Consider the following 8,397-nt stretch of genomic DNA (forward strand, 5'->3'; position numbering starts at 1 on the left):
TTATGACCAACCTAGAAAGCATATTCAAAAGCAGAGACATTACTTTGCCAACAAAGGTCCATCTAGTCAAGGCTATGGTTTTTCCTGTGGTCATGTATGGATGTGAGAGTTGGACTGTGAAGAAAGCTGAGTCCCGAAGAATTGATGCTTTTGAACTGTGGTATTGGAGAAGACTCTTGAGAGTCCCTTGGACTGCAAGGAGATCCAACCAGTCCATTCTGAAGGAGATCAGCCCTGGGATTTCTTTGGAAGGAATGATGCTAAAGCTGAAACTCCAGTACTTTGGCCACTTCATGCAAAGAGTTGACTCATTGGGAAAGACTCTGATGCTGGGAGGGACTGGGGGCAGGAGGAGAAGGGGATGACAGAGGATGAGATGGCTGTATGGCATCACCGACTCGATGGACATGAGTTTGAATGAACTCCGGGAATTGATGATGGACACAGAGGCCTGGTGTGCTGCTATTCATGGGGTCACAAAGAGTAGGACACGACTGAGCGACTGAACTGAACTGAATGAATTTAGAGCAGTAGCTTTTAAGGTTTTCTTAACCATTTCCAGCTAATTCGGAATATTCATGAATGGAAAGAACTTGCAAACCACGGTTATCTCCTGAAGTCCCTAATTCACCTATTGATCACTTTAAAGTCTATAGATTTCTGGAAGTAAGAAATCCTGTTTTAGAAATACTGGTAAATATTTTAAAGGAATCTTAGACAAAATGATTGTATTAAATACAAATATTTTACATGCAGACACATCTCTAGCCCTATAATCTTAGATGACATCTCTAAATGCCTCCCAATTTTTCATTTCCTTGATCCACCATAATATTAATGTGATATATTATTTCAGATATTACTAGAAAATATTCAGATGTACAAATTGGTAGATGTAGTCATTTCTGCTTACATTATTGTTAGGTAGGAAGTTAGGTATGAGCAAGGATGGGAGGCTAAGGAAAAGGTTGCAAGCTGATCTCTAAACCCCATTCAGACACACCCAGGAGAGTTCACAGATATGCTACAAAAATAACCACAGGGGCTTTTCCAATTCCTACACAGGCACCCTAGGCACCCAGTGGATACAAACTAACCACAGGGGCTTCCTCAAGGAATCCTAGAAAGCTAGGAGCCAATCAAGGGTTCATAAATATTCTAAGATGCTGCTAAGTCGCTTCAGTCGTGTCCGACTCTGGGCGACCCCATGGACTGCAGCCCACCAGGCTCCTTCGTCCATGGGACTTGCCAGGCAAGAGTACTGGAGTGGGGTGCCATTGCCTTCTCCAATGTTACCACATTATAAATGCAAGGCTGTATAATGGGCAGCAGACATGGAGTCAACATGCCCACTTAGTAGATGACAAACAATGTTTCTAAACCTGGCTCTACTTTCAGTTGACCTTGGGCAATTATTAACTCCCTAAAGTTCTTTATTACACATAGGGGACCTTAGACTAATGACCTGGGTTTTCCCTGGGTCTAAATACCTGACTTCTGGTAAGTTTTCATCTGTTTCATAATCAGCCAGAGCTGACTTTGTGTGCCAGGCACAATAACTGTTGGTTGCTTTACTTGCGTTTTTAAACACTGTTTTCCTAAAGTTTTGTATTGGGCAGAATAGAGAAAAGCCAGGGCAATAAAAGGTAAAGGCTTAAACGGGTGGTACATGAATTTTTGAAACTAAGCATATAGTGAAACAGCAGTATCAGAAGACATTTCCTCATCTGCTAAAAATGAATTGCAGAGCAGTAATCTCAAAAGATTTTCCTTGAATGATGGAAATCAATTCAGAAATGACCATTATTAATATTGTGTGCCCTGCACTAATATTTGGTCATATTAAAACTTGTGAATAAGAAGGCATTAATTCATTATGTAACATGGCTTCTTGAGACTACAATTTCAGTTTTCCTCTAATATAAAAATACTGTTCACAAACTAACTGTTGAAAGTCAAGCTAGGACCCATTCTTTACACAAAGGTAAACACACACACATTTATTTGGATATGTAAGCTAAAGACTCTAAAGAAAATAATGAAATGAAAAGCATGGAAAGTGAAACTGGAATCATAATTGCACACTTTCATGAGCAAGAGTAGAGAAAATACTGCAAGGTTTTATCTGTAATTGGACTGACTGGATAACCAAATCAATTTTGAATTAAAGATGAACTAATTTTGAAATTTTGAAGTGTTTTGTCATTTATTATTAGATGATCAGATTGTGAAGTTTTGGGGGTTTTTTTGGGGGGGTGATGCATAAACTTTAGGAAAACTTTGACCTCAAACTCTAGGGGTTCTGATTGACTTTCACAGAGGTACATGAATACATTCCTTTCAATGTGGAAGAAGTAGAATGTTTCTCATTAAAATTATGTAGCTGAGTGCTTTATTTCTACTTCAAATTCACTCATCTCCTTTAAATGGGGTTATGTAGAAGGACCGTGAATAGTCATAAACACCCTTTAAAATGTTGTTAGTTTGAATGAAATATGTTAGAAGAGTATTTGTTAGGGGAAGCACACTGATTGAAACAGTCCACCCTGGCCAAGCACCATAGTAACCATTTGCATGAGTTGTTTTATGACAGGAGATCCTGATAAGGAATACGGAACTAATAAGCCACCACCAACCGGAAGAGTTCGGGAAAAGTCGAAAGGAGACACCGCATGTCCATCCATTTCCCAGAATCCCTCTTGTTAGCATCCATCTTGGCTGAACGATGCGTGCGCCACCAGGAAAGACTCTGAATTAGAATGATTGGCCAAAGACCACCCGGAAACTAATCCCATCACCATAAAACCCAAGACTTCGCGAGCCACGCAGCAGAGCAGTTCCCCTGGGTTCCCTTATCCTACTGCTCTCCACCCGGGTGCCCTTTCCCAATAAAATCTCTTGCTTTGTCAACACATGTGTCTCCTCGGACAATTCATTTCCAAGTGTTAGACAAGAGCCCAGTTTCGGGCCCTGGAAGGGGTCCCCCTTCCTGCAACAGTATTTCCCACTTCAGTTCCTCTGAAAAAAATGTTATTTGATTTTAAATAATTTTTAAAGACAGGTATCCTGTCATATTTTGCTTAATCATCTTTAAATTGTTGACCATCTTTAAAGGTTTTTAAATAGTCTTAAACCGTCTTTAACTCCTTAATCATCTTTAACTGTCATCCTATGCAGTGTTTTCAGTTACACAGCTTCAGAAGTAACATGTATCAGATATTAACCATGATCACTTTCCAGTTCTTAGATTAATGTGAGTATATTTGTGTGGGTAGATGGGTATTGACGGGAGACAAAATGAGATGGAAAGAGACTGAGCCATGGATAGTGGATAGGCTGGTAGGTGATAAATCATTTATATACATATATAAATGAGTTAGAAAATATATAGAAAGTTACTACTTATATTTTTTATGATCTATTCTATTTTACCCCACAAAAATATAAGCTTTATGAGGGCAAGGGTTTTGATTTACTCTCTAATATTGTCAAAGCCAACTAGAACAATGTTTTGCACACAGCTGGAACACAGTTCAATTTGTTACAATTTACTTGAATAAACCAGTATCATTATTAATTAGTAAGACAGTACCTGAAAGGATGAGAATTATGCCTTATGAAGTATATTCATCACTTAGGATGGGTTGGTGAATTTGTTTCAAATTCAGGAGTAGTTACAGTTTTCCTGAGAGCCTTTCCAGTATGTGTACATGCGTGTGTATTGTGTGTGTGTGTGTGTGTGTGTGTGTGAGAGAGAGAGAGAGACAGAGAGAGAGAGAAAGACAGACTACGAGAGAATGCAAATGAATTTCGGGTTTACTGAACTGCTTGCAGTTTTTAATTCCCTGAAACATGTTAGTTTTCAAAAAACAAAATTATTTCACCATTAATTAAATGAATATAAATTACTATTAATTAAAATAAACTTCACTGTCTTACTTAACAATTTATTAATAGAAACTAATCATGACTATTTGACAAATTATGTTTCAAGAAGATCATGGTGTTTATTGTATTGCTATTCACAGTAAATGTGATCTTTTTACAAAAGTTATGCAGTATTGAAATTAAAATCCAGTATAGGTCAGAAAGTGAATTTGGTGGCCTGGAGTCTTGACAACTTGACATTTACTTGAGTTACTAAATTCCATCTAGAAAATAAAGCAATCTGAGCTCATGGGCTGCCCTGCAGCAAAACAAGTCAAAGCTAAAGTGAATTTGCAGACTAGGTAGAACTTGAATTGCTTGTATAAACTTAAGTTGCTAACTTTATCTATTATCTCCCCTAAACCTGAGTGCCCCCCTTCCCACACACTCCCTGCATGGTTACCCTCAGTGACACACAGACCTTGCTGCTTTATCCTAATATTTCTCCTCATTGTCACATTTCTCTGCACTTTGTTACATTTTGGTCTGGTGGTTTTGAAAATGTATTTAATTACCTGAAAAATACTCCCAAATAAAAGTCTGTTCCCTCCAAAAAAACCTCAAAACCCCTTAAAATTAATACAAAAGCTCTGTTTCTGCTTAGAAAGTTGTGACTTGCCCTGATATATAATGCAGTGGATTTACAAGATGTTATTTGTTTGCAAAGTGAAAAACCACATTCTTAGCCAAGTATTTGAAAATTTCCTTAAAAGTTCCATTTTGATAACTAGATGCTTTTAGTAAGTGGCTTTACGCTTATTTGAAAACTATTGATTAGTAATGCAACAACACGTTTATTGTGTTTAATCACCTTAATAAAGTCCTAAAAGTTACAACCAAATATTGTAATATTATAGTACTCACCTGGCAACAGGTAAATTTTGTATTGAAATGTAACAATCACAAGCTATACTCTCTTTAATGATATCTAAAAACTAGCCTTTTAAACCAGACGTGATGACTACTAAGGGGAAAATACTCGCTGCCAATTTTGTACTAACCCAAATGCAATTATAAGTGTTCAAGTAAAATAGAACGAAAAATTCCATTTACAGTTCATGCATTAAGTGATGAAAAAAATGTGCAACCATTCTCAAACATAAAATTAACATCATTCCTAGTTCACCAGTAAATTATTCATCTGCTCCATAATTATTTTAAATTACTAAATAGGGGGGAAGTAATCTTTAAAATTAAAAAAAAAAAAAAAAGTAAAAAATGCTGACATTTTGGACAGCTCCCTTCTGATTTCTACAACATTTCTGTGAGGTGTTTTTACTTTTTTTTTTAGCTTTGCCAAATCAGAAATGAGCCCCACCAAAGTCGTTTCCGCCGCTGGGGTTTGGGTTTTATTTTTGTTGTGTTTTGCTGCGTTGTGTTTAGAGGCAAAATATTCTTCCAGTGAAAGGGATTAAGGATCTACATAACTGGGGAAGTGTTGTTCTCAGCTTAATATCCGGCTCCCTGTACTGAGCTAATTTTTAAATGTTTTCCAAAGGTTCTAGCTGGTAAGAAGGGAGCTGCCCTCTCCACTTCCATTCCCCGCTACAATTCATTCGCTTCTGTAAAGGACCACCACAGCCTCTCCATCTATGCCAGGCAGGGACAGTTTGTCAGTGCCGAGGTATTTCAAGAACTTTCCAAGCAAAGACTCCTAGGAGACAAAAGACCACGTACAAAGCAATCGCCAAGAATAACTTTGTGCGTCCGGAAGAGGGATGGAGAAACCCCTGCACTGAGCTCCGGAGATCTGGACTTAGCCCTGTAGCACCATCCATTTGCAGCAGCGAAAAAAACAAACAAACAAACAAAAAAACAACAGCCTTCTGCGGAAAAGGTTTACATCGCTGGTGGAACTCCCAGTGGCTTTACAAAATAAGTTAATCTAATATATAAAATAAAAAACAGTGTAGGTACTGGAGGCAGCTGGGTACGTAACCCTGGTTACACTTGGGAGGTTAACCTGCTTTAGGTCTAGTTGCCCAGACCCCAGCGGGCTGGAACTTTCTCCGAGGGCGGAGCCACCCTACAGTTCGCAGCGGCCACGCGCGCCCGGCCGTGTCCGGATCCCGAAGATATCTACTAAGGTAGCTTGATAAGGTAGGGGCTCCACCTGAACCGGCACTCGAGCCCCGCCCCGTTCCAGTGACATGCGTGCCCCACACTGGCGCGGGCCAGGGACACCCTCAATCAGTCCCTCGAAGCTTGACTCTCTCCCTCCCCAATTCTGCATCCCCGAAAAGTGTAGCGAGTTCCTCTTCCTACGTGGGGCGTCCGACACACAAAAAAAGTCGCCACTCTGCAAGCCTAGCTCCATTCCCCAACCCTCGTTCCTCTCCCCCGTCTCCGTCATCCTTTTTTCCAGCGAAGCGGACCAACCTTTACTTTCCTCTTTCATCTCCTCCCCTCCAAAGTCCCCGGCGCAAAGTGGGAGTTTTGGGAGCCTCGGTGAATGTGCCTGTCCCCTGGCGCACTGACAGCTCCCTCTTTTCATCAAGGCAATAAACTTCAATTTGCCAGGCTCTTAAATGAGCCACTGAGGACTTTCCCCGTGCGTTCTCGTGCGCTCTCCCTCCAGCTGAGCCAAGTGCATCCAATTCACTCTATCCCAGCCTGGAGCCCTGAAGGACGTAGGTTCACGCGAGAGGGGACCCACCGCGCTCCCAGCAAAGTGCCCTAAACCGCGCGCTCACACACGCAAATGCATACACAATGCCATCCCCGCGCTATCAAAGTCAGCCGGCGCAGAGGGGAAAACGCACGAGCAGGAGTGGCACCCGGGCGATCATCAGCCTAGCCGCGCGTCCGGACTCGCTGCCCAGGTCCCAAACACCTTTGTCTGAATGCCCCAGGAACAATGAGCCTGGAAACCCCCAAAGATAACATCAGTGGCCCCGGGGGCGGCGCGCGCACTGCCGGGCCAGACCTTACCCGTGGGGCGCGTGGTCTCCCGCCGCTTGGCTGGCCCGCGGGCCACAGGGACGCTGCAGCCGGGGTCCCGTAGATGCTGCTGCTCCGCTGCCGCTGCCCCATCCCCAACGGCAGCATCACTTCGCTGCCGCCTCCGCCTCCTCGTGCTCCGTTCTCTCGACCGCCCCTCCCCGGCGTCCGCCTGCAGGACCGGCAGCGCCTGCGGCGCTGCGGGGTGGGCAGCAGCGGAGGCGGTGGCGCCCGCGCGAGCTCGCCCAGCTGCACCGGCTAGAGCAGCCGCGGCGGCAGCCGGAGCACCCGAGCCAGGCTGCGCTTCCCAGGCGAAGGCTATGGCCTCGGCGACTGACAACGCTGGCTAGCCAATCGCTGCGTCGCCCCGCACGGCGGGGGGAAACCAATCAGAGCGGAAGGCCCAAGGTTTTCCTCCGCCTTTGCTCAGCAGGCTCGTTTCCGGGAGAGGCAGCGAGGCTGCTCGCGTTTGGGATGGGGGAGGCAAGGGAGGAGCGCGCGGCGGGACTCTTGGCTTTCGAGCTTTAGGTGAGGCTGGACGACCGGGCCCACTCAGGTGGGCCTGGCGCGGTTTTTGACGGTCCGGAGCCCGCGGCTTAGCAGAAAAGGGCGTGCTGGGGTGAGTCAGTCCCCAGAGCGTCGGCTTGGAGGGTCAGCGTCTTGGCATCCCTGCGCCCCGGCCATGGGACCCGAGTGGGACACGAACGGCAGTGCGGGAGAGCGCATCCCTGGAAGTGGTCGGCGCCTTGGAGAAATCATGCGAACAGTCACCAGACAGCGCCCCCGTCCTTCTCCCTTTGGTAGCTTTGGCATCTGAAAAGAGTGGTACTTCTGAGCCTCCGAACTGCTCCTTGCCATAGTAATCAGTCCAAAAGATTGCCCGAGCTATGAAAGAGGAATTTGGAGAAATGTTCTCAAAGTTGTAGGTGGAGGGTCCCTCCAGACCTTCCTTCCAAATGAACTTCCCCACCTCCACCCAGCAAAACAAAACACCTCAGGGAGCAAGGAGAAAGCTAATTTAAACAGGCAACGTAGTTGGTTTGTACCCCCCTTTTTAAACCTTTGGGGAATCACTTCTGAATGATTAAATGGGTGCTCTTTTGTTCGTGTGTGTGTGTGCGCGCGCGCGCACTTGACACAAACACGAGAGAAATATTTAACAAGGAAAGAAAAAGAGAAAATGGCAAACTTTCCCCACATGACCATCTCCCAGAATTAATGATGAGCTTTCCTTATGCAGCATTATAAGTCCCTTCAGTGCAAATACGACTCAAAGGTCCAGAGTTCTAATAAGTCTATAATCAATTGCAGTAAATTATTGTTGCAGTAAGACAAGCTTAAATTCTACAAGAAGATGTTAATGTGTGGGTCATTCTTCGAGTAACCTTCTCTATCTTACAAAGTTGTTGCGAAAGTCAAAAATCACGTGTATAAATTAGCAACATAGTGGTCTGATTAGTTGGAATTCAGAATGCTGCTGCTAGTTCTAATTATATTTAAGTGATCTTTGTTTTCTTGCAACAATCACCT

The 8,397-nt window shown here is 43.8% G+C and overlaps 1 long non-coding RNA gene across 1 annotated transcript in view; it reads right to left on the bottom strand.

Moving 5' to 3' along the window:
• LOC105002365 overlaps positions 1-7,142 on the bottom strand; it is a 574,024-nt gene extending 566,882 nt beyond the window's left edge. Inside the window, exon 1 of the long non-coding RNA XR_826946.1 lies at positions 6,859-7,142. This is a non-coding gene — a long non-coding RNA (uncharacterized LOC105002365). The remainder of the gene's footprint in view (positions 1-6,858) is intronic.
• Between the last annotated feature and the right edge of the window lie 1,255 nt (positions 7,143-8,397).

This window comes from Bison bison, unplaced genomic scaffold (genome assembly GCF_000754665.1).
Source record: "Bison bison bison isolate TAMUID 2011002044 unplaced genomic scaffold, Bison_UMD1.0 scf7180017864452, whole genome shotgun sequence".
Classification (NCBI taxonomy): domain Eukaryota; kingdom Metazoa; phylum Chordata; class Mammalia; order Artiodactyla; family Bovidae; genus Bison; species Bison bison.